The sequence below is a fragment of the Haliotis rufescens genome, unplaced genomic scaffold (assembly GCF_023055435.1).
Source record: "Haliotis rufescens isolate VD_foot unplaced genomic scaffold, xgHalRufe1.0.p SCAF_5, whole genome shotgun sequence".
Classification (NCBI taxonomy): domain Eukaryota; kingdom Metazoa; phylum Mollusca; class Gastropoda; order Lepetellida; family Haliotidae; genus Haliotis; species Haliotis rufescens.
In genome coordinates, this window is record NW_025964223.1 from 57,988,004 (window position 1) to 58,014,579 (window position 26,576).

Genomic DNA, 26,576 nt, shown 5'->3' on the forward strand with positions numbered 1-26,576 from the left:
CGAATGTTGTCAGTGATGTCACGTTTCTATGACGTCGTGCCATTGTGAGGTCACAAACGGGTCCCAAAATAGTCATCTGCCCGTTGGAATGATAATATGTATGCATTTACATGACTCTATTTGAAGGACTTCTACGGGTGGGATGTGCTGCGAATTTTAGCATTGTTCTGTACATGAATCGGTGCTTATCTGCAAACTACATTGACAGTGTCGGGCTATCAATTAAGCAATAATACGGCTAGTTCTACGTTCGATTACTCACAATATTTCATTTAATAGCGTGATTGAAAAGAAATATAAAGTGTCAACAGGAATGTACACACACCAACACGGTGCGTATTCATCATTGGAGGGTGCCATTTGTACTTTTCACCGACGGACTTTGAGGTTACATTTCTCATTCCCGGTCCCTACTGAAATAAAAAGATGCGTCGGCCGGGAATCGAACCCGGATCGACTGCTTGGACGGCAACCATGCTAACCTTTACACCACCGACGCTGTCCATGTGGTGCATAGCCGGAAAAGACAATTTAATGAATTTCTCTGATTGATTGTCCACGCCTGGAGGCACGCCTTTAAACGAAATTGCTTACGTCACAAAATGATTTTTATTTTTAAAAAAATGTTTAAATGTATTCTTGACTTGATATGCGTCACGGGTCTGCAATGTACAGTGTAGTGGAAACAAATAATTCTATTTAAATGCATATGACACTGCAGTTGCATCCATATGGAGCAAATGTATACGTCACTTGAATACTTCCTTCTTTTCAGCTTCTTTCTTGCCTAAGGAGTGAGAAGCTTAGAAACGAGGCGGTGAGTGTGAAGCATCGGTGGTCTAGTGGTAGAATACTCGCCTGCCACGCGGGTGACCCGGGTTCGATTCCCGGTCGATGCACATTGTTTTTGTGCCTCTTGCCAACAAAAGGAATAGACACTCTCAAAAAGCGCGTCTCCAGAAAGCTGTATTCAATCTGTTACGCAATGCGAATGTTGTCAGTGATGTCACGTTTCTATGACGTCGTGCCATTGTGAGGTCACAAACGGGTCCCAAAATAGTCATCTGCCCGTTGGAATGATAATATGTATGCATTTACATGACTCTATTTGAAGGACTTCTACGGGTGGGATGTGCTGCGAATTTTAGCATTGTTCTGTACATGAATCGGTGCTTATCTGCAAACTACATTGACAGTGTCGGGCTATCAATTAAGCAATAATACGGCTAGTTCTACGTTCGATTACTCACAATATTTCATTTAATAGCGTGATTGAAAAGAAATATAAAGTGTCAACAGGAATGTACACACACCAACACGGTGCGTATTCATCATTGGAGGGTGCCATTTGTACTTTTCACCGACGGACTTTGAGGTTACATTTCTCATTCCCGGTCCCTACTGAAATAAAAAGATGCGTCGGCCGGGAATCGAACCCGGATCGACTGCTTGGACGGCAACCATGCTAACCTTTACACCACCGACGCTGTCCATGTGGTGCATAGCCGGAAAAGACAATTTAATGAATTTCTCTGATTGATTGTCCACGCCTGGAGGCACGCCTTTAAACGAAATTGCTTACGTCACAAAATGATTTTTATTTTTAAAAAAATGTTTAAATGTATTCTTGACTTGATATGCGTCACGGGTCTGCAATGTACAGTGTAGTGGAAACAAATAATTCTATTTAAATGCATATGACACTGCAGTTGCATCCATATGGAGCAAATGTATACGTCACTTGAATACTTCCTTCTTTTCAGCTTCTTTCTTGCCTAAGGAGTGAGAAGCTTAGAAACGAGGCGGTGAGTGTGAAGCATCGGTGGTCTAGTGGTAGAATACTCGCCTGCCACGCGGGTGACCCGGGTTCGATTCCCGGTCGATGCACATTGTTTTTGTGCCTCTTGCCAACAAAAGGAATAGACACTCTCAAAAAGCGCGTCTCCAGAAAGCTGTATTCAATCTGTTACGCAATGCGAATGTTGTCAGTGATGTCACGTTTCTATGACGTCGTGCCATTGTGAGGTCACAAACGGGTCCCAAAATAGTCATCTGCCCGTTGGAATGATAATATGTATGCATTTACATGACTCTATTTGAAGGACTTCTACGGGTGGGATGTGCTGCGAATTTTAGCATTGTTCTGTACATGAATCGGTGCTTATCTGCAAACTACATTGACAGTGTCGGGCTATCAATTAAGCAATAATACGGCTAGTTCTACGTTCGATTACTCACAATATTTCATTTAATAGCGTGATTGAAAAGAAATATAAAGTGTCAACAGGAATGTACACACACCAACACGGTGCGTATTCATCATTGGAGGGTGCCATTTGTACTTTTCACCGACGGACTTTGAGGTTACATTTCTCATTCCCGGTCCCTACTGAAATAAAAAGATGCGTCGGCCGGGAATCGAACCCGGATCGACTGCTTGGACGGCAACCATGCTAACCTTTACACCACCGACGCTGTCCATGTGGTGCATAGCCGGAAAAGACAATTTAATGAATTTCTCTGATTGATTGTCCACGCCTGGAGGCACGCCTTTAAACGAAATTGCTTACGTCACAAAATGATTTTTATTTTTAAAAAAATGTTTAAATGTATTCTTGACTTGATATGCGTCACGGGTCTGCAATGTACAGTGTAGTGGAAACAAATAATTCTATTTAAATGCATATGACACTGCAGTTGCATCCATATGGAGCAAATGTATACGTCACTTGAATACTTCCTTCTTTTCAGCTTCTTTCTTGCCTAAGGAGTGAGAAGCTTAGAAACGAGGCGGTGAGTGTGAAGCATCGGTGGTCTAGTGGTAGAATACTCGCCTGCCACGCGGGTGACCCGGGTTCGATTCCCGGTCGATGCACATTGTTTTTGTGCCTCTTGCCAACAAAAGGAATAGACACTCTCAAAAAGCGCGTCTCCAGAAAGCTGTATTCAATCTGTTACGCAATGCGAATGTTGTCAGTGATGTCACGTTTCTATGACGTCGTGCCATTGTGAGGTCACAAACGGGTCCCAAAATAGTCATCTGCCCGTTGGAATGATAATATGTATGCATTTACATGACTCTATTTGAAGGACTTCTACGGGTGGGATGTGCTGCGAATTTTAGCATTGTTCTGTACATGAATCGGTGCTTATCTGCAAACTACATTGACAGTGTCGGGCTATCAATTAAGCAATAATACGGCTAGTTCTACGTTCGATTACTCACAATATTTCATTTAATAGCGTGATTGAAAAGAAATATAAAGTGTCAACAGGAATGTACACACACCAACACGGTGCGTATTCATCATTGGAGGGTGCCATTTGTACTTTTCACCGACGGACTTTGAGGTTACATTTCTCATTCCCGGTCCCTACTGAAATAAAAAGATGCGTCGGCCGGGAATCGAACCCGGATCGACTGCTTGGACGGCAACCATGCTAACCTTTACACCACCGACGCTGTCCATGTGGTGCATAGCCGGAAAAGACAATTTAATGAATTTCTCTGATTGATTGTCCACGCCTGGAGGCACGCCTTTAAACGAAATTGCTTACGTCACAAAATGATTTTTATTTTTAAAAAAATGTTTAAATGTATTCTTGACTTGATATGCGTCACGGGTCTGCAATGTACAGTGTAGTGGAAACAAATAATTCTATTTAAATGCATATGACACTGCAGTTGCATCCATATGGAGCAAATGTATACGTCACTTGAATACTTCCTTCTTTTCAGCTTCTTTCTTGCCTAAGGAGTGAGAAGCTTAGAAACGAGGCGGTGAGTGTGAAGCATCGGTGGTCTAGTGGTAGAATACTCGCCTGCCACGCGGGTGACCCGGGTTCGATTCCCGGTCGATGCACATTGTTTTTGTGCCTCTTGCCAACAAAAGGAATAGACACTCTCAAAAAGCGCGTCTCCAGAAAGCTGTATTCAATCTGTTACGCAATGCGAATGTTGTCAGTGATGTCACGTTTCTATGACGTCGTGCCATTGTGAGGTCACAAACGGGTCCCAAAATAGTCATCTGCCCGTTGGAATGATAATATGTATGCATTTACATGACTCTATTTGAAGGACTTCTACGGGTGGGATGTGCTGCGAATTTTAGCATTGTTCTGTACATGAATCGGTGCTTATCTGCAAACTACATTGACAGTGTCGGGCTATCAATTAAGCAATAATACGGCTAGTTCTACGTTCGATTACTCACAATATTTCATTTAATAGCGTGATTGAAAAGAAATATAAAGTGTCAACAGGAATGTACACACACCAACACGGTGCGTATTCATCATTGGAGGGTGCCATTTGTACTTTTCACCGACGGACTTTGAGGTTACATTTCTCATTCCCGGTCCCTACTGAAATAAAAAGATGCGTCGGCCGGGAATCGAACCCGGATCGACTGCTTGGACGGCAACCATGCTAACCTTTACACCACCGACGCTGTCCATGTGGTGCATAGCCGGAAAAGACAATTTAATGAATTTCTCTGATTGATTGTCCACGCCTGGAGGCACGCCTTTAAACGAAATTGCTTACGTCACAAAATGATTTTTATTTTTAAAAAAATGTTTAAATGTATTCTTGACTTGATATGCGTCACGGGTCTGCAATGTACAGTGTAGTGGAAACAAATAATTCTATTTAAATGCATATGACACTGCAGTTGCATCCATATGGAGCAAATGTATACGTCACTTGAATACTTCCTTCTTTTCAGCTTCTTTCTTGCCTAAGGAGTGAGAAGCTTAGAAACGAGGCGGTGAGTGTGAAGCATCGGTGGTCTAGTGGTAGAATACTCGCCTGCCACGCGGGTGACCCGGGTTCGATTCCCGGTCGATGCACATTGTTTTTGTGCCTCTTGCCAACAAAAGGAATAGACACTCTCAAAAAGCGCGTCTCCAGAAAGCTGTATTCAATCTGTTACGCAATGCGAATGTTGTCAGTGATGTCACGTTTCTATGACGTCGTGCCATTGTGAGGTCACAAACGGGTCCCAAAATAGTCATCTGCCCGTTGGAATGATAATATGTATGCATTTACATGACTCTATTTGAAGGACTTCTACGGGTGGGATGTGCTGCGAATTTTAGCATTGTTCTGTACATGAATCGGTGCTTATCTGCAAACTACATTGACAGTGTCGGGCTATCAATTAAGCAATAATACGGCTAGTTCTACGTTCGATTACTCACAATATTTCATTTAATAGCGTGATTGAAAAGAAATATAAAGTGTCAACAGGAATGTACACACACCAACACGGTGCGTATTCATCATTGGAGGGTGCCATTTGTACTTTTCACCGACGGACTTTGAGGTTACATTTCTCATTCCCGGTCCCTACTGAAATAAAAAGATGCGTCGGCCGGGAATCGAACCCGGATCGACTGCTTGGACGGCAACCATGCTAACCTTTACACCACCGACGCTGTCCATGTGGTGCATAGCCGGAAAAGACAATTTAATGAATTTCTCTGATTGATTGTCCACGCCTGGAGGCACGCCTTTAAACGAAATTGCTTACGTCACAAAATGATTTTTATTTTTAAAAAAATGTTTAAATGTATTCTTGACTTGATATGCGTCACGGGTCTGCAATGTACAGTGTAGTGGAAACAAATAATTCTATTTAAATGCATATGACACTGCAGTTGCATCCATATGGAGCAAATGTATACGTCACTTGAATACTTCCTTCTTTTCAGCTTCTTTCTTGCCTAAGGAGTGAGAAGCTTAGAAACGAGGCGGTGAGTGTGAAGCATCGGTGGTCTAGTGGTAGAATACTCGCCTGCCACGCGGGTGACCCGGGTTCGATTCCCGGTCGATGCACATTGTTTTTGTGCCTCTTGCCAACAAAAGGAATAGACACTCTCAAAAAGCGCGTCTCCAGAAAGCTGTATTCAATCTGTTACGCAATGCGAATGTTGTCAGTGATGTCACGTTTCTATGACGTCGTGCCATTGTGAGGTCACAAACGGGTCCCAAAATAGTCATCTGCCCGTTGGAATGATAATATGTATGCATTTACATGACTCTATTTGAAGGACTTCTACGGGTGGGATGTGCTGCGAATTTTAGCATTGTTCTGTACATGAATCGGTGCTTATCTGCAAACTACATTGACAGTGTCGGGCTATCAATTAAGCAATAATACGGCTAGTTCTACGTTCGATTACTCACAATATTTCATTTAATAGCGTGATTGAAAAGAAATATAAAGTGTCAACAGGAATGTACACACACCAACACGGTGCGTATTCATCATTGGAGGGTGCCATTTGTACTTTTCACCGACGGACTTTGAGGTTACATTTCTCATTCCCGGTCCCTACTGAAATAAAAAGATGCGTCGGCCGGGAATCGAACCCGGATCGACTGCTTGGACGGCAACCATGCTAACCTTTACACCACCGACGCTGTCCATGTGGTGCATAGCCGGAAAAGACAATTTAATGAATTTCTCTGATTGATTGTCCACGCCTGGAGGCACGCCTTTAAACGAAATTGCTTACGTCACAAAATGATTTTTATTTTTAAAAAAATGTTTAAATGTATTCTTGACTTGATATGCGTCACGGGTCTGCAATGTACAGTGTAGTGGAAACAAATAATTCTATTTAAATGCATATGACACTGCAGTTGCATCCATATGGAGCAAATGTATACGTCACTTGAATACTTCCTTCTTTTCAGCTTCTTTCTTGCCTAAGGAGTGAGAAGCTTAGAAACGAGGCGGTGAGTGTGAAGCATCGGTGGTCTAGTGGTAGAATACTCGCCTGCCACGCGGGTGACCCGGGTTCGATTCCCGGTCGATGCACATTGTTTTTGTGCCTCTTGCCAACAAAAGGAATAGACACTCTCAAAAAGCGCGTCTCCAGAAAGCTGTATTCAATCTGTTACGCAATGCGAATGTTGTCAGTGATGTCACGTTTCTATGACGTCGTGCCATTGTGAGGTCACAAACGGGTCCCAAAATAGTCATCTGCCCGTTGGAATGATAATATGTATGCATTTACATGACTCTATTTGAAGGACTTCTACGGGTGGGATGTGCTGCGAATTTTAGCATTGTTCTGTACATGAATCGGTGCTTATCTGCAAACTACATTGACAGTGTCGGGCTATCAATTAAGCAATAATACGGCTAGTTCTACGTTCGATTACTCACAATATTTCATTTAATAGCGTGATTGAAAAGAAATATAAAGTGTCAACAGGAATGTACACACACCAACACGGTGCGTATTCATCATTGGAGGGTGCCATTTGTACTTTTCACCGACGGACTTTGAGGTTACATTTCTCATTCCCGGTCCCTACTGAAATAAAAAGATGCGTCGGCCGGGAATCGAACCCGGATCGACTGCTTGGACGGCAACCATGCTAACCTTTACACCACCGACGCTGTCCATGTGGTGCATAGCCGGAAAAGACAATTTAATGAATTTCTCTGATTGATTGTCCACGCCTGGAGGCACGCCTTTAAACGAAATTGCTTACGTCACAAAATGATTTTTATTTTTAAAAAAATGTTTAAATGTATTCTTGACTTGATATGCGTCACGGGTCTGCAATGTACAGTGTAGTGGAAACAAATAATTCTATTTAAATGCATATGACACTGCAGTTGCATCCATATGGAGCAAATGTATACGTCACTTGAATACTTCCTTCTTTTCAGCTTCTTTCTTGCCTAAGGAGTGAGAAGCTTAGAAACGAGGCGGTGAGTGTGAAGCATCGGTGGTCTAGTGGTAGAATACTCGCCTGCCACGCGGGTGACCCGGGTTCGATTCCCGGTCGATGCACATTGTTTTTGTGCCTCTTGCCAACAAAAGGAATAGACACTCTCAAAAAGCGCGTCTCCAGAAAGCTGTATTCAATCTGTTACGCAATGCGAATGTTGTCAGTGATGTCACGTTTCTATGACGTCGTGCCATTGTGAGGTCACAAACGGGTCCCAAAATAGTCATCTGCCCGTTGGAATGATAATATGTATGCATTTACATGACTCTATTTGAAGGACTTCTACGGGTGGGATGTGCTGCGAATTTTAGCATTGTTCTGTACATGAATCGGTGCTTATCTGCAAACTACATTGACAGTGTCGGGCTATCAATTAAGCAATAATACGGCTAGTTCTACGTTCGATTACTCACAATATTTCATTTAATAGCGTGATTGAAAAGAAATATAAAGTGTCAACAGGAATGTACACACACCAACACGGTGCGTATTCATCATTGGAGGGTGCCATTTGTACTTTTCACCGACGGACTTTGAGGTTACATTTCTCATTCCCGGTCCCTACTGAAATAAAAAGATGCGTCGGCCGGGAATCGAACCCGGATCGACTGCTTGGACGGCAACCATGCTAACCTTTACACCACCGACGCTGTCCATGTGGTGCATAGCCGGAAAAGACAATTTAATGAATTTCTCTGATTGATTGTCCACGCCTGGAGGCACGCCTTTAAACGAAATTGCTTACGTCACAAAATGATTTTTATTTTTAAAAAAATGTTTAAATGTATTCTTGACTTGATATGCGTCACGGGTCTGCAATGTACAGTGTAGTGGAAACAAATAATTCTATTTAAATGCATATGACACTGCAGTTGCATCCATATGGAGCAAATGTATACGTCACTTGAATACTTCCTTCTTTTCAGCTTCTTTCTTGCCTAAGGAGTGAGAAGCTTAGAAACGAGGCGGTGAGTGTGAAGCATCGGTGGTCTAGTGGTAGAATACTCGTGAATGTATACGTCACAATATTTCATTTAATAACGTATTAAGTGGAATGAAATACAGACTTCAGCTGCCGTTGACTATCGGGTGAAAGAAGCGCCGATAAAATCCCTACATTCTTCATGATTCAGTCGTTCTCGCCCATTGTTGGACAACATTTAAGTTACACACAGCCAACCATTTTCCCATAGAGCTTTTTCGTAACGTTGTATTTTGAATGAAATGGCCACAAAGCTGCAATAAATCACAAATATTAGCCAGTTTTGCAGGTTCCCTTGTGGAGCATTGGAAGCTGACCACACCAACCCCAGTTCAGCACCAAATGTCAACTGCTTGAAAATAACAGCAGTCGCATTCAGAATACGTTAATTAAAGACGTCCGCTTTATATTTAAAAAAACATGGTCAGTGTTAATTAGTGAATGGATGTACATTTACAACAAACAAAAAACATCTAACACAATATCCTCCAATGACAGTTTCCAGATTTTTCAATCGACACTCAATCTTCTCTACGAAATCGGCTGTCTGACAATTGATTCTCGGAGCTGCTGTCTGACAACTTATTTAGATTTGGTGTAGTAGAAACTGTACGTACAATTTTTTAAAAAAAAACAGAAGCAAATTGATATTGTGCCCGAGAGTGTGATTCCGAGTTTAAATATGTATAGGTAAATGTTTAAATCTATCTACTGACCTAAATTCCGCTTATCGCACTGACAGTCTACAAGTGAGGGCCGTGCAATAATTTCGTTGTATGAAGTGGTCGCTAGTCACTACGAAAACCTTATTGCCACACATGGATACATTGTTTTGGATAGCGCACGAGGACCTCGTGTCTGACCATTGAAATTGTCAAAGGCGCCAAACTTAAACCATGTCCACCATACAAAGAACCGTAGTACCTAAAATGTTTCAAAAAGGTTGTATTTTGAAACATAGTCAAAAACTCTATGCTGAACTGTGAGAACACTTGGTGGGTACTCTGAATGGTGCACGTGGGAGCCTTTTGAGCGCGCCTCGCTCCTTGGCGGCTCGGGTTTTGAAATACATGTCCCGAGCAAGTAAACAATTCATATAGGACCAACTCCAGCATATTCAGCAATCACGTAATGACAATGATGGGCCTACTATGGGCAAACACAGTCCTGTAATTTCATTTCCATCTGTTCGTTTCTTTGAACGAAAAGCTACCAAATCACACGTACGTACAATGCATAGAATAACCTAACACGTACTGCATGAAACACATATTTCGCCGTTCATAAATGGATAAACTATTTGTCCTGATGTAAGTAAATATTTAGCTATTAAGCTCATTAAAACAATTCTTTTATATCCCCGTGGCAGACATTCGAAGCGACACACGTTTTTCGTGAAATTGTTCTATCATACAAAAACTTGATAGTGACCAAAAAATAAGTGAGTATGGTTTTACGCCGCTTTTAGCAATATTCTGGGGGACCAGAAATGGGCTTCACACATTGTACCCATGTCGGGAATCGAACCCGGGTCTTCGGCGTGACGAGCGAACGTTTTAACCACTAGGCTACCCGACCGACCCTAGTGACAAAAAAAGATGTCCCGTCATTGCCAAGTGGTGTTTAACTAACGATTCAGTTAGTTAATGCAGGTCAAACACAAAGGAGTCATGGTTTAAAGGCTATAATTACCCTGTGGGTAAAAGATATCGCTGCATATTTTTCTTATGTCTGCACTATGTGCACATTCTTAGTTACTAAGTATTTGATTAGTTGATTGTTGACTCATTGTTACATTCATCTGTTCATAATTCGATCACAAGAACACCGTTTGTTAAGTTGACAATACAACCAAACAAAGGAAAACAAACTGAAGTAATTTTAAGTTGTAATTTTATTATCATTTGCTGACGAGCACCGAACCGAAGAGCATGCTGATCGCTTGACCATCAATGATCATTAAACAATCTGAGGCCGCACGTGACCTATACGATAACAAACATCGCATGGTCCTTGTTCGTGTTCAACTCGCATCCTCGCCGGCCTAGGCTTGCACAAGTCTCTAAGGCATAATTATTAGTCTAAATAATAATTTCTTTATTATCTAAATAATAAGGACAACTTGTCCCCTATAAGAGACCGGCGTTCTTTCACTTACCTAGACCTGCCTATTATAAGGATAAAACTACTATACACCAATGGACTCACCATTCACTACAGCCTTTGAGCAAGGCTATTGCCGGCCAAGCAGCCCGAGAAACGGTACGCTTTGTAACGTCTGACATTTTGAGCGTAATTTCAACTTGGCTAAAGAAACGAATACGCGAGCCATAGGATCTAACTGCAATTCTTGTTTTCACCGAGCGTGGGCTGGAGATGGTCTTGACATTCCAGCAGCATGTGAGCAACGGTTTCAGGTTGATTGCAAGTTGTCATGGTGCCTTTGTGACCGAGTCTGAGGCGTGAGATGGCTACATCAACTTTACTTTCATCTGGGTATGAGTATGGCTTTTGGTGGATCTTGGGTTGAATTTTGTATAGCCATCTGCCGATTTTACTTGTGTCCCACTGGGCTTGCCATCATTAGACTATGGAGGCATTGAGTTGACTTTTTATTTCTAGTTTACTGAGGGGAAAGGGCTGTATCTCTGCCTCGTCTAGAGCTATCTCCTCCAATGTGGCTGCTTTTTCTCATTACAATGAATTTATTATCTATGTGAGACGGGATCCGATCAAGCAACACCTGTTGCCCTCGGATAAGATTCTTGGATCCATCAGTGGGCCCAGCTGTCCCAGGTAGTTTGAATTTAAGTGATAGCTACTGATCGTAGTAGGGTTGGGTTTTCTTTTTTAGTGACTTCTGATGTTAAAGCAATGTCAACTTTGGGAGTTTTGCCAAGTTGTTGATGTACCGATACGTGATATATCTCACTTTCAATCTTCAGGTTTCACCTCGTCCCCGTACCCTGTCTGAGAGTCCGTCTACCCTAACTCACAGTAATGGCATTGAACCAGTAGAGCCACGTCTGAAAACACAGGAAAACGTTCAATCGAAACAAAACCAAATAGCATCTTTGCAATTTAAAGCTCTGCAGCTTAGAGACAATGGACCTTTCATGCTCCATTAAACAAGTACCAATAGAAGATGGTATGCACTGCAACATGATGGGACTGCAGTCGGGAAGATGGAAGACCACTCAAGTATGCTCAAGTATGACCTCTTCTTTAGCTTCTTTGGTGTTCTAAGCCGTCAACAAGAACACAAACACCCAGTCTGCCTCGTTAAGCACTTACTACCTATGCAGGCCAGGTAAACCATTTACTACCTATGTAGGCCAGGTAAACCATTTACTACCTGTGAATGCCAGGTAAAGCATTTACTACCTGTGAATGCCAGGTAAAGCATTTACTACCTATGAATGCCAGGTAAAGCATTTACTACCTATGAATGCCAGGTAAAGCATTTACTACCTATGAATGCCAGGTAAACCATTTAATGCCTATGGAGGCCAGGTAAACCATTTTCTACCTATGTAGGCCAGGTAAACCATTTACTACCTATGAATGCCAGGTAAAGCATTTACTACCTATGAATGCCAGGTAAAGCATTTACTACCTATGCATGCCAGGCCAGGTAAAGTATTTACTACCTATGAATGCCAGGTAAACTATTTACTACCTATGAATGCCAGGTAAACCATTTACTACCTATGAATGCCAGGTAAACTATTTAATGCCTATGGAGGCCAGGTAAACCATTTACTAATTCTACTTATGTATGTCAGGTAAACCATTTACTACCAATGAATGTCAGGTAAACTATTTACTATACATCTACTTATGTATGCCAGGTATGCCATGTACGTACGATCTAAGTGTACGTAGATACGAAGTACATCACTCTGTCCCAGTAGCGCCATGTACGTAAGATCTAAGTGTACGTACATACAAAGTACATCACCCTGTCCCAGTAGCGCCATGTACGTAAGATCTAAGTGTACGTAGATACAAAGTACATCACTCTGTCCCAGTAGCGCCATGTACGTAAGATCTAAGTGTACGTAGATACAAAGTACATCACTCTGTCCCAGTAGCGCCATGTACGTAAGATCTAAGTGTACGTAGATACAAAGTGCATCACTCTGTCCTTGTAGCGCTATGTACGTAAGATCTAAGTGTACGTAGATACGAAGTACATCACTCTGTCCCAGTAGCGCCATTTACGTAAGATCTAAGTGTACGTACATACAAAGTACATCACCCTGTCCCAGTAGCGCCATGTACGTAAGATCTAAGTGTACGTAGATACGAAGTACATCACTCTGTACCAGTAGTGCCATGTACGTACGATCTAAGTGTACGTAGATACAAAGTACATCACTCTGTCCCTGTAGTGCCATGTACGTAAGATCTAAGTGTACGTAGATACAAGGTACATCACTCTGTCCCAGTAGCGCCATGTACGTAAGATCTAAGTGTACGTAGATACAAAGTACATCACTCTGTCCCAGTAGCGCTATGTACGTAAGATCTAAGTGTACGTAGATACAAAGTACATCACCCTGTCCCAGTAGCGCCATGTACGTAAGACCTAAGTGTACGTAGATACAAAGTACATTACTCTGTCCCAGCAGCGCCATGTACGTAAGATGTAAGTGTACGTAGATATAAAGTGCATCACTCTGTCCCAGTAGCGCCATGTACGTAAGATCTAAGTGTACGTACATACAAAGTACATCACTCTGTCCCAGTAGCGCCATGTACGTAAGATCTAAGTGTACGTAGATACAAAGTGCATCACTCTGTCCTTGTAGCGCTATGTACGTAAGATCTAAGTGTACGTAGATACAAAGTACATCTCTATGTCCCTGTAGCGCCATGTACGTAAGATCTAAGTGTACGTAGATACAAAGTACATCACTCTGTCCCTGTAGCGCCATGTACGTAAGATCTAAGTGTACGTAGATACAAAGTGCATCACTCTGTCCTTGTAGCGCTATGTACGTAAGATCTAAGTGTACGTAGATACAAAGTGCATCACTCTGTCCTAATAGCGCCGTGTACGTAGGATCTAAGTGTACGTAGATACAAAGTACATCACTCTGTCCCAGTTGCGCCGTGTACGTAAGATCTAAGTGTACGTAGATACAAAGTACATCACCCAGTCCCAGTAGCGCCGTGTACGTAAGATCTAAGTGTACTTAGATACAAAGTGCATCACTCTGTCCCAGTAGCGCCTTGTACGTAGTCATCACCCTGTCCTAGTAGTGCCATGTGCGTAAGATCTAAGTGTACGTAGATACAAAGTGCATCACTCTGTCCTAGTAGCGCCATGTAGCGTCGTGTCAATCCATATACTGTACCTAGATTTATATTGTATTGATATATTGTATCTTTCTTGCCCTCTGTCTTCTAAGATCGTCAATATTGTATCTCCCCCAGCGTTGAACGTGCTTGTTCTGCCACACTGTTGTTTCTAGGTGATGGCGGCTTCTGAAGAGGAGACGATGGTGTTGTCTTTCCCATGCTAGCGGCAGCCATCAGTCGTTGGCACCCCTGGTGTGGGGTAGAATACCGCCAACGACAGCTGTGGTCACCCCTGGTGTGTGGTAGAATGCCGCTACCGGCAGCTGTCGTCACTCCTGGTGTGGAGTAGAATACCGCCTACGACAGCTGTGGTCACTCCTGGTGTGGAGTAGAATACCGCCATTGACAGCTGTGGTCACTCCTGGTGTGTGGTAGAATACCGCTACCGGCAGCTGTCGTCACTCCTGGTGTGGGGTAGAATACCGCCAACGACAGCTGTGGTCACCCCTGGTGTGTGGTAGAATGCCGCTACCGGCAGCTGTCGTCACTCCTGGTGTGGAGTAGAATACCGCCAACGACAGCTGTGGTCACCCCTGGTGTGTGGTAGAATACCGCTACCGGCAGCTGTCGTCACTCCTGGTGTGGGGTAGAATACCGCCATTGACAGCTGTGGTCACCCCTGGTGTGTGGTAGAATACCGCTACCGGCAGCTGTGGTCACTCCTGGTGTGGGGTATAAATGCCAGGTTAAGCATTCACTAGAATATTGACGATCTGGGCTAGCTAGAGCGTTGTTCGGGAGATCTAAGTACAGAAGGTTCTTCGGGAGATCTAAGTACAGAGGGTTGTTCCGGATATCTATGTACAGCGGGTTGTTCCGGAGATCTAAGTACAGAGGGTTGTTCCGGATATCTATGTACAGCCAGTTGTTCGGGAGATCTAAGTACAGAGGGTTGTTCCGGAGATCTAAGTACAGAGGGTTGTTCCGGATATCTATGTACAGCGGGTTGTTCCGGAGATCTAAGTACAGAGGGTTGTTCCGGATATCTATGTACAGCGGGTTGTTCCAGAGATCTAAATACAGAGGGTTGTTCCGGAGATCTAAATACAGAGGGTTGTTCCGGAGATCTAAATACAGCGGGTTGTTCCGGAGATCTAAGTACAGAGGGTTGTCCCGGAGATATATGTACAGCGGGTTGTTTCGGAGATCTAAGTACAGAGGGTTGTTCCGGATATCTATGTACAGCGGGTTGTTCCGGAGATCTAAGTACAGAGGGTTGTTCCGGATATCTATGTACAGCGGGTTGTTCCGGAGATCTAAGAACAGAGGGTTGTTCCGGATATCTAAGTACAGAGGGTTGCTCAGGAGATCTAAGTACAGCCAGTTGTTCCGGAGATCTAAGTACAGCGGGTTGTTCCGGATATCTAAGTACAGAGGGTTTCCCGGAGATCTATGTACAGCGGGTTGTTTCGGAGATCTAAGTACAGAGGGTTGTTCCGGATATCTATGTACAGCGGGTTGTTCCGGAGATCTAAGTACAGAGGGTTGTTCCGAATATCAATGTACAACCAGTTGTTCCGGAGATCTATGTACAGCCAGTTGTTCCGGATATCTATGTATATCGGGTTGTTCCGGACATTTAAGTACAGAGGGTTGTTCCGGAGATCTAACTACAGCGGCATGTTCCGGAGATCTAAGTACAGCGGGTTGTTCCGGAGATCTAAGTACAGAGGGTTGTTCCAGAGATCTAAGTACAGAGGGTTGTTCCGTAGATCTCTGTACAGAGGGTTGTTCCGGAGATCTAAGTACAGAGGGTTGTTCGGGAGATCTAAGTACAGAGGGTTGTTCCGGAGATCTAAGTACAGAGGGTTGTTCCGGATATCTATGTACAGCCAGTTGTTCCGGATATCTAAGTACAGAGGGTTGTTCTGGAGATCTAAGTACAGAGGGTTGATCCGGAGATCTAAGTACAGTGGGTTGTTCCAAAGATCTCAGTACAGAGGGTTGCTCCGGAGATCTAAGTACAGCGGGTTGTTCGGGAGATTTAAGTACAGAGGGTTGTTCCAGAGATCTAAGTACAGAGGGTTGTTCCGGAGATCTAAGTACAGAGGGTTGTTCCGGAGATCAAAGTACAGCCAGTTGTTCCGGAGATCTAAGTACAGAGGGTTGTTCCAGAGATCTAAGTACAGCGGGTTGTTCAGGAGATCTAAGTACAGAGGGTTGTTCCAGAGATCTAAGTACAGAGCGTTGTTCCAGAGATCTAAGTACAGAGGGTTGTTCCGTAGATCTCTGTACAGAGCGCTGTTTCGTGGATCTGTACGTGTATGCGTCAGAGGATATACGTCCACCTCATGTCAGCTGCACCGACTTTACACATTCATCGATAACTGATAACCCCTCCTGCACAGATGAGTTCACGACTGAAGGCTTTGTAACACTATACTTGCCAATGTGCATCACTAACCCCATGTAACATATACGCTTAGGTTGGCAAGGTGCTATTTATAAAACCGTTTTAATGATTAAAAAGTAGGAGCCCTTTTTACTATTTATCCAAGGGTTCAAATAGTACACGAGTTGCAATGTTTCTAGACAGTATAATCAGGATTTCACTGATCTTCAACACACATTCGCCTCTAGTGTTATATTTTTCATGGATCTGTGACATAAACTTTGTGTTGGCTCAGTTCAAACCAAGGTGAAAGAGACCCTAACGCTTGCCAGCCTAATGTATTGCGCAGAAACCTATGGTTGTGGGTTCGAATCCCGGGTCGCCCCGATTATGTTTCTAGGTTTGTCAGCACAATACCCGTGCTCGTGAGACCTGCATCACTTCGGGCTTTCCTCCCGCATTAAGCTGACACGCCGCGATATAACTGGAATAATGTTAAAAGCTGCGTTAAAACCCAACTCACTCATTCACTCAATTCAATAACTGAACATTAATTATGTATATAATCAGAAACTTATACACCTCTACTATTGCCGAAGAGTGACCGCAAGGCATTCCCCAACGTACTGCCATACAGACCTTTAAAGAAATATATCCAATACAGCCCATGCAAGCCTATAATATTTGGCAAGTCTACATTACCCCAGTATCTGAAAATTAAGAAAGTCTCTGGGCTCCTTTTTATTATATTTTATAACTTTACTTTAAGAACTGGTTTTTTTTCTGTGAACTGGTTCATTTTAGACACTAGGTGTTAGTCGAACATTAGCCCTGTTGGCACCAGTGGGCCCGGTTTAGCCCGAGAGTACGGACGAGTGTTCTGTCCGATATCCCCGATTGACCCCTACACCTGTCCCCCTCCCGCCACTTCCTCCCAGGTCGACTGGTGTGTGTGTCCAGTAAAAGCTGACCCCTGACAGTCAACAGTGGAATTGATTCAGGATACACAGCTCGCCAATGTCAACTCGGAATGGACCCAGAACATAGGAACAACCCCTCGCTGTCTGTGCCAGGATTACGGAGGGCTACAAACAATGGCCATTCACAACCTGGAAATAGAACTGTCGCGCATATTTTTAGAAAGGTTAAGTTTTCATTGTCTTCTGACAGACTAATTACCCTGGGGCACATATCTGAAACTGTGTCCACATAGTCTAGTCTAACAGAAGGGCTGTAGCACAAAGCATTGATGGACCGTTGACACGAATAACACGCCCAGAGTTTGCTTCGCGATAAATCGGTTTGTAACAGGATTTCGTCAAATGATCAATAGGTTTCACTTGTTGAAATGACAGATATCTTAAAGTAAGATTAAGATATACATATTCAGAATTCGATGTATTCGCCATTTCTACATGCTAGTTTAGATAGGAATTAATCGACTCTCAATATCACCGAAAAATATCTGGAAATATTTGTTTTGCAATTTTCTATCACTATCACATCAAAAACGTAAATCATATCAATATTTTTATTGATATATTAAAAAGAAAAGTGAGACTTCCTGAGACTCGCAATGCATAGTATACTATCGCATCAAGCATGTGTAGACCCGTGAAGTTCTGGGGTAGAATAGGTCTTCAGCAACCCACGCTTGCCATAAAAGGCGACTATGCATGTCGTAAGAGGCGACTAACGGGATCGGGTGGTTGATGTCATCGTATCCCAATTGCGTGGATTGATGTTCGTGATATCAATCACTGGATTGTCTGATCCAGACTCGATTATTTACAGCCCGCCGTCATATAGCTGGAATATTGCTGATCATGTGTGCGGAGTTAAACAATAAACAAACAATCAAACAATCAGATGTAGTGCACTGCGAACCCATGTCTCCACCGTTGTAGATGAGCGACCGATAGTTTCGTGATCAACACGGAATCGTTAAGAAGTGACTTTCGTTTTGTGTGAGTTCATTGGAGTATGAAGGTTCAAGCTCCAATGAACTAACACAAAGTCAAAGCCAATGCTTATATTTTTTTTATATCACTATTTTATACATCAAAGGATGTTGACCTAGATCTACACTTCAAGTTCACACTGACAGCCATACAACAACCTGCTGTAGCGCGGAATAACGTGGTTCCCCAAAACGAGAGGTGACATGAGCGTATGTATGCTCAACTTGCTTTACAAGGACAGCTGTTGTAGTTTGTTTACCTGAAATATATTCCAATAATATCCTCATTGAGTACGAAAGTTATGTTAAGAACGACCTCAGTAAGGTAAGGTGAGGTGAAATTGGGTTTAACGTCGCGTCCAAGATTATTGCACTTATATAGCGACGTGCATGCACGTGTGTGTGTTTGTTGCTGTTTGTACCAGTCCGGACTGATGCCGATTTATAGTGCTAGCTCACTGAGATACCATGCCGCAGTTTAACATGAATACCCCACTCAGACACAGTATACTGACTCGTAGCCGACCATTCCTTGTTTTAGCCCCTTAATGCCGAGCGCCAGACAGGGTAACAACAAGAACCATCTTTTAACGTCTTTTGGTATGACGCGGCCGGGGATCGAACCCCGGACCTTCCGCTCTCCGGGAGGACGCTCTGCCGCAAGACCACGGAGGCGGCCATTACCTCAGTGAGGCAGTCACAATGAAAGCGCGTCGTAATAAATTTACATCAAGTGCAAGACGTTAAAATGGCCGACACTATAAACGTGACGGGAGAGATTTTTGAAGTTGTTGATGAACTTGTGGCGGATATAAGTGTTAGTCATGACTGATCAGTTGGCCGATCAATGAAAGGTGATTATAAAGAGGTGTCAAATAAATACTAAGGTAAATGTCCAGACACGGTTCGAGTCGATACTACGACAGTGGGTGTGCATTTCTTCATTTCGTTCGTTAGAATGGGTTGTAGAGTTGTGATAGTGACAACTAGAGACCTATATGGTATAGTCATATACCCCTTAAGTACGACTAGATACCTATATGGTATAGTCATATGCCCCTTAAGTATAACTAGAGACCTATATGGTATAGTCATATGCCCCTTAAGTACGACTAGAGACCTAAATGGTATAGTCATATGCCCCTTAAGTACGACTAGAGACCTAAATGGTATAGTCATATGCTCCCTCAGTACAACTAGAGACCTATATGGTATAGTCATATGCCCCTTAAGTACGAATAGAGACCTATATGGTATAGTCATATGCCCCTTAAGTACGACTAGATACCTATATGGTATAGTCATATGCCCCTTAAGTACGACTAGAGACCTAAATGGTATAGTCATATGTCCCTTAAGTACTACTAGAGACCTATATGGTATAATCATATGCCCCTTAAGTACGACTAGAAACATATGGTATAGTCATATGCCCCTTAAGTACATCTAGATACCTATATGGTATAGTCATATGCCCCTTAAGTATAACTAGATACCTATATGGTATAGTCATATGCCCCTTAAGTATAACTAGAGACCTATATGGTTTTGTCATATGCCCCTAAAGTACGACTAAAGACCTATAAGGTACAGTCATATGCCCCTTAAGTACAACTATTGACCTATATGGTCTTGCTGTGGACCTTGTCATACAATGTCTCATTGTCTTGCACTGGATCATTGTCATGCAGTGTCTCATTGTCTTGTATTTGATCATTGTCATACAGTGTCTCATTGTCTTGTACTGAATCATTGTCATACAGTGTCTCATTGTCTTGCATTGGATCATTGCCATGCAGTGTATCATTGTCTTGTATTGAATCATTGTCGTACAGTGTCTCATTGTCTTCAATGGATCATTGTCAAAAAGTGTCTCATTGTCGTATCAATTTCTTGTTCGACAGTGTCTCATTGTCTGACAGTGTCTCATTGTCTGACAGTGTCCCCTTGTCTGTCAGTGTCTCATTGTCTGACAGTGTCTCATTGTCTGACAGTGTCTCATTGTCTTGTAGTGTCTCATTGTCTTGTAGTGTCTCATTGTCTTGTAGTGTCTCATTGTCTTGTAGTGTCTCATTGTCTGACAGTGTCTCATTGTCTGACAGTGTCTCATTGTCTGACAGTGTCTCGTTGTCCGGCAGTGTCTCATCACATTTACATCCGATCCAAAACATGTGTATGTGTGTTTATATGTGTGTCTACTGTTCCCCAGGATTTGAATGTGTGTTTATATGTGTGTCTACTGTTCCCCAGGATGTGTATGTGTGTTTATATGTGTGTCTACTGTTCCCCTGGATGTGCATGTGTGTCTACTGTTCCCCAGGATGTGTATGTGTGTTTACATATGCGTCTTCTGTTCCCTAGGATGTGCATGTGTGTTTTCATGTTTGTCTGCTGTTCCCCAGGATGTGTATGTGTGTCTTCCGTTTCCCAGGAGGTGTATGTGTGTCTACCGTTTCCAGGATGTGTTCGTGTGTCTACTGTTCCCCAGTATGTGTATGTGTGTCTTCTGTTCCCCAGGATGTGTATGTGTGTCTACCGTTCCCCAGGATGTGTATGTGTGTCTTCTGTTCCCCAGGATGTGTATGTGTGTCTACCGTTCCCCAGGATGTGTATGTGTGTCTTCTGTTCCCCAGGATGTGTATGTTTGTCTACCGTTCCCCAGGATGTGTATGTGTGTCTGCTGTTCCCCAGGATGTGTATGTGTGTCTACCGTTCCCCAGGATGTGTATGTGTGTCTGCTGTTCCCCAGGATGTGTATGTGTGTCTTCTGTTCCCCAGGATGTGTATGTGTGTCTACCGTTCCCCAGGATGTGTATGTGTGTCTTCCGTTCCCCAGGATGTGTATGTGTGTCTACCGTTCCCCAGGATGTGTATGTGTGTCTTCTGTTCCCCAGGATGTGTATGTGTGTTTACATGTGTGTCTGCTGTTCCCTAGGATGTGCATGTGTGTTTTCATGTTTGTCTGCTGTTCCCCAGGATGTGTATGTGTGTCTTCCGTTCCCCAGGATGTGTATGTGTGTCTTCCGTTCCCCAGGATGTGTATGTGTGTCTACCGTTCCCCAGGATGTGTATGTGTGTCTTCCGTTCCCCAGGATGTGTATGTGTGTCTACCGTTCACCAGGATGTGTATGTGTGTGTACCGTTCCCCAGGATGTGTATGTGTGTCTTCTGTTCCCCAGGATGTGTATGTGTGTGTGTACCGTTCCCCAGGATGTGTATGTGTGTCTGCTGTTCCCCAGGATGTGTATGTGTGTCTTCTGTTCCCCAGGATGTGTATGTGTGTCTTCTGTTCCCCAGGATGTGTATGTGTGTTTACATGTGTGTCTTCTGTTCCCCAGGATGTGTATGTGTGTCTTCTGTTCCCCGGGATGTGTATGTGTGTTTACATGTGTGTCTGCTGTTCCCCAGGATGTGTATGTGTGTCTTCTGTTCCCCAGGATGTGTATGTGTGTCTACTGTTCCCCAGGATGTGTATGTGTGTCTTCTGTTTCCCAGAATGTGTATGTGTGTCTTCTGTTCCCCAGGATGTGTATGTGTGTCTACCGTTCCCCAGGATGTGTATGTGTGTCTTCTGTTCCCTAGGATGTGTATGTGTGTCTACCGTTCCCCAGGATGTGTATGTGTGTCTGCTGTTGCCCAGGATGTGTATGTGTGTCTTCCGTTCCCCAGGATGTGTATGTGTGTGTACCGTTCCCCAGGATGTGTATGTGTGTCTTCTGTTCCCCAGGATGTGTATGTGTGTGTACCGTTCCCCAGGATGTGTATGTGTATCTTCTGTTCCCCAGGATGTGTATGTGTGTCTACCGTTCCCCAGGATGTGTATGTGTGTCTTCTGTTCCCCAGGATGTGTATGTGTGTTTACATGTGTGTCTGCTGTTCCCCAGGATGTGTATGTGTGTCTTCTGTTCCCCGGGATGTGTATGTGTGTTTACATGTGTGTCTGCTGTTCCCCAGGATGTGTATGTGTGTGTACCGTTCCCCAAGATGTGTATGTGTGTCTTCTGTTCCCCAGGATGTGTATGTGTGTCTTCTGTTCCCCAGGATGTGTATGTGTGTCTACCGTTCACCAGGATGTGTATGTGTGTCTTCTGTTTCCCAGGATGTGTATGTGTGTCTTCTGTTCCCCAGGATGTGTATGTGTGTCTACCGTTCCCCAGGATGTGTATGTGTGTCTACCGTTCCCCAGGATGTGTATGTGTGTCTGCTGTTGCCCAGGATGTGTATGTGTGTCTGCTGTTGCCCAGGATGTGTATGTGTGTATTCCGTTCCCCAGGATGTGTATGTGTGTCTACCGTTCCCCAGGATGTGTATGTGTGTCTACCGTTCCCCAGGATGTGTATGTGTGTCTGCTGTTCCCCAGGATGTGTATGTGTGTCTGCTGTTGCCCAGGATGTGTATGTGTGTCTGCTGTTGCCCAGGATGTGTATGTGTGTCTTCCGTTCCCCAGGATGTGTATGTGTGTCTACCGTTCCCCAGGATGTGTATGTGTGTCTACCGTTCCCCAGGATGTGTATGTGTGTCTGCTGTTGCCCAGGATGTGTATGTGTGTCTTCCGTTCCCCAGGATGTGTATGTGTGTCTACCGTTCCCCAGGATGTGTATGTGTGTCTACCGTTCCCCAGGATGTGTATGTGTGTCTTCTGTTCCCCAGGATGTCTATGTGTGTCTACCGTTCACCAGGATGTGTATGTGTGTCTTCTGTTCCCCAGGATGTGTATGTGTGTGTATACCGTTCCCCAGGATGTGTATGTGTGTCTTCTGTTCCCCAGGATGTGTATGTGTGTCTTCTGTTCCCCAGTATGTTTATGTGTGCCTTCTGTTCCCCAGGATGTGTATGTGTGTCTTCTGTTTCCCAGGATGTGTATGTGCGTCTTCTGTTCCCCAAGCTGGCACATCTGTCGGCTGTGACCACAACTGGTTCATGGTCTGTGCTGAATGTGCACTGCACGAGTCAACTTAACACATGTCGTAGGCGATTCTGTTCATCATGTGGGCGGCAACCGACAAATAGTCCATGGTCGCTGCAAATAAGAATAGCCTGCAACATCTAGATATGTTATATAACGTGATAAAATATTAAATTAATGCGACATGAATAATATATTTATGTCACGGATGCTATATTATGGGCAGAGAGAAGAACACTGTAGTTGATGAACCATAGTGAAGCCTATCACCCCCATGGGGACGGGGATACTCAGAGTGACCCGGGGACGTCCCAGAGCTACACCTGGTGGATGGTTGGGATTCAGACAGTGTTCCGTGTCCATGATGCGCGGCTCCCTTGCTCCCAGGTGTAGTGAGTGAAGACCTGCACTGGTCCGGCTGCGCGACCCCTAAGGACGGCTGCTCTACCAGCGTGCGGTGACCAGTGTTTGCTTTCACCCTACAGAGAACAATCAATGCGTATGTTGGACGAGTCAACATGATGTTGTCAAGTGACACGAGTTGAGTAACTCGGGAACTCCGTCTTGGGATTTCCACCACTGGTATTTCAGCACGTTTATCTGAAACTTGGTAACTCGCCCGGCAGTTGTGCATGCCGGGGTGCACGGGGTCAGATCGGGGACACGGTACACGTATTTGGGGTCGGGACACACGGGAGGCCGTCACTGAATGACCCTCCGGGCCTCAGGCAGCCACAGTGTATAGTTTGACCAGGTAAGAACTTTAATATTCAATCTTTATTCAATCAGTAACGATAAATGTCAGCATTAATGTTGTTCGTTAAGGTACGGAGGGTAGTCGTGTGGTCATCATGTTCGCTCTAATGTGTGATGCCTATTCTTGATGTCCCCTGCTGTTGATGTGCAATATTTCTGAAAGTTTTTTTTAAATGAAACATACACAGTATTACTTACTTCTATGTGTGTACCTATGAAGGTCCAGGGTAGAATAGGTCTTCAACAACACATGCTTGCTGTAAAAGGTGACTATGCTTTTTCGTAAAAGGCGACAACCGGGATAGGGTGGTCAGGCTCTCTGACTTGGTTTGTGCATGTCATCGATCCCAATTGCATGGATCGATGTTCATGATGGCAATCACTGGTTTATCTGGTCCAGACTCGATTATTTACAGACCGCCGTCATATAGCTGGACAATTGCTGCGTGCGGCGTTAAACGAACAAACAGAAATGTAGGATCGTCCACAGCACATGGCACAGCACATGGCGGATGTCCTAGTGCAAATGTGTTGTGCATCAGAAACAATTGCTTGAAACATATATTCTGTCTCAACACAAAAACGTCGTACAAACATGCTGAATCATGTGAAATCCGCTATAAAGTCATAACGTGTGATAACTGAGTTGAAGTATTAGCCTTTGGACCAAGTACCCCATTAATTGTTAGCATTTTATATAATAAGCATTAAAAGCACACTTCGTACGTTTTGTGGTTTGAGGATTGTGTATTCGAAAAATACTTTGGTAAATCATAATGACATAAATATGTTTATTTGAATATATAAATTGTAGTTAGCTCTAACAGTTCGCGGGTCGATGTTACAGGGGAAAATTGATGTTCAAGTACAGGGCGTTCTTGTATTTGCACTAAATACATTCTCTTTATTTACAACATCGTTTATTTCATGTGAAAATTATTATTTCTTTATTTTTTTTAAATCAACGAACAATAACAGGCAAAAGCGGGCAGGCAAATTGAATAGAAATTTCTGATTGGTGGATCCGACAAATTTGTACCTAGTGAGGTTTTAGGTGAGAAACGAGCCATTCTCTGTATAGGTTCAAGGCTTATTGTGACTTTTCCCAAGACGCCACGGACCTACAGTCTAGCGATATGCTTGAAGTGGGAGATATACCTCCATGGATGTGTAGAAGGTCGTACGTAGAGGTACTTTCAGGAGTGGCTCAAATCTAAACACATCTGGTGTAAAGTACAGAGTTTTGAAATCTAATTTCCCTGGCCTAGTCATAACATGGCCATACCATTAGGAATGTTATTACCTATAGCATAGAGGCCCCCAAAACACATACACTTCATCTCACAATACCCCTATGACGACTGAATTCAATAACGTGTCATATGAGGTGACGTCTAACTGGAGCTAGTGTAGCATCACAGAGGGTTGGGAGGCGAGGCGAGATGAACGTCGCGTTTAAGATTATTGCAGTTGTATAGCGACGTACATGCACGTGTGTGTGTGTGGCTGCTTGAACTAGTCTAGACTAATGCCGATTTTTATAGTGGTAGCGCACTGAGATACTTTGACGTAGTTTAACATGAATACCCAACTCAAACACAGTATACTGGCTCCGAGCCGACTTGTACTTGTTTTAGCCCCTTAATGCTGAGCGCCAGGCATGGTAACACCAAGAACCCCCGATCTTTCGCTCTCCGGGCGGATGCTCTACCACTGGACCACGAAGGCTGTAGAAGGTGGTGAGGGGTGGGAGGTAGACCTGTTTCTGGTGAGATGCGGGCGCGGGTAGCCCAGTGATAGCTCAGTGGTAGCTCAGGGATAGCACAGTTGTTTACACCGTACGGTCGACTGAGGGTATTTTCCGTGAATCTTTTAGCTGGAAAACTCGAACAAGATGCCTCATGCACCTTCATGCTTAGATCGAGAACGCGGTTGGTGACAGATTGTTGTTCAGGATAACTCGAACAAGATGCCTCATGCACCTTCATGCTTAGATCGAGAACGCTGTTGGTGCCAGATTGTTGTTCAGGATAACGCAGTGTTTGACAGACAAAGTGTGTTTTGTAACAATATCCGTGTATTATGTACTGTAGAGGATAGAGTGCTCTGTTAAGTTTGCTGGGGTTCATTTGTAACTCTCGCGCTGACCCCACGCACGACAACGTGACTTGCCTTGAAGTACCAACATTGACATTACCGATTTCGATCAGGTGTAAAATAAATTTGGACTAAATTGAGAGAACGGCTGTAAACGATACTGATTGTCTGAGATCGATATGGGTAATAGCAGAAGTATCGTGCGTAATTAAATATAGCATTAAAGGTTATCAAAATGGAACATATACATTTTTCATACAGAGGAAGTTTTGTTATGAGGCACGATGCTCATTGCTGTAATCAACTGCTTGTCTATCTTGTGATGCATCACTGGAGGCTATGAGGCACCCGATGGGCAGACTCCCTGCTTCATGGGACAAGGTGCTCGTTTACTCTAGTTCTGTCTGCGTCATTGTCACCTTC

The 26,576-nt window shown here is 43.7% G+C and overlaps 1 protein-coding gene and 8 non-coding genes across 9 annotated transcripts in view; all 9 read left to right on the plus strand.

Annotated features, from left to right (window-relative positions):
- The first annotated feature begins 828 nt into the window (after positions 1 to 828).
- Trnag-gcc lies at positions 829 to 899 on the plus strand. Its single transcript has one exon. It is a non-coding gene; the product is annotated as a tRNA-Gly (tRNA).
- Positions 900 to 1,816: 917 nt separating this feature from the next.
- Trnag-gcc lies at positions 1,817 to 1,887 on the plus strand. The gene has a single exon. It is a non-coding gene; the product is annotated as a tRNA-Gly (tRNA).
- A 917-nt stretch (positions 1,888 to 2,804) lies between these two features.
- On the plus strand, positions 2,805 to 2,875 carry Trnag-gcc. Its single transcript has one exon. It is a non-coding gene; the product is annotated as a tRNA-Gly (tRNA).
- Positions 2,876 to 3,792: 917 nt separating this feature from the next.
- Positions 3,793 to 3,863, plus strand: Trnag-gcc. The gene has a single exon. It is a non-coding gene; the product is annotated as a tRNA-Gly (tRNA).
- A 917-nt stretch (positions 3,864 to 4,780) lies between these two features.
- Trnag-gcc lies at positions 4,781 to 4,851 on the plus strand. The gene has a single exon. It is a non-coding gene; the product is annotated as a tRNA-Gly (tRNA).
- Positions 4,852 to 5,768: 917 nt separating this feature from the next.
- On the plus strand, positions 5,769 to 5,839 carry Trnag-gcc. Its single transcript has one exon. It is a non-coding gene; the product is annotated as a tRNA-Gly (tRNA).
- Positions 5,840 to 6,756: 917 nt separating this feature from the next.
- On the plus strand, positions 6,757 to 6,827 carry Trnag-gcc. Its single transcript has one exon. It is a non-coding gene; the product is annotated as a tRNA-Gly (tRNA).
- A 917-nt stretch (positions 6,828 to 7,744) lies between these two features.
- Trnag-gcc lies at positions 7,745 to 7,815 on the plus strand. The gene has a single exon. It is a non-coding gene; the product is annotated as a tRNA-Gly (tRNA).
- Positions 7,816 to 23,950: 16,135 nt separating this feature from the next.
- The window catches only part of LOC124140293 (hormonally up-regulated neu tumor-associated kinase-like), a 40,275-nt gene continuing 37,649 nt past the window's right edge, over positions 23,951 to 26,576 (plus strand). Inside the window, exon 1 of the mRNA XM_046507800.2 lies at positions 23,951 to 24,054. The gene's annotated coding sequence lies outside the window, so the exon portion shown is untranslated. The remainder of the gene's footprint in view (positions 24,055 to 26,576) is intronic.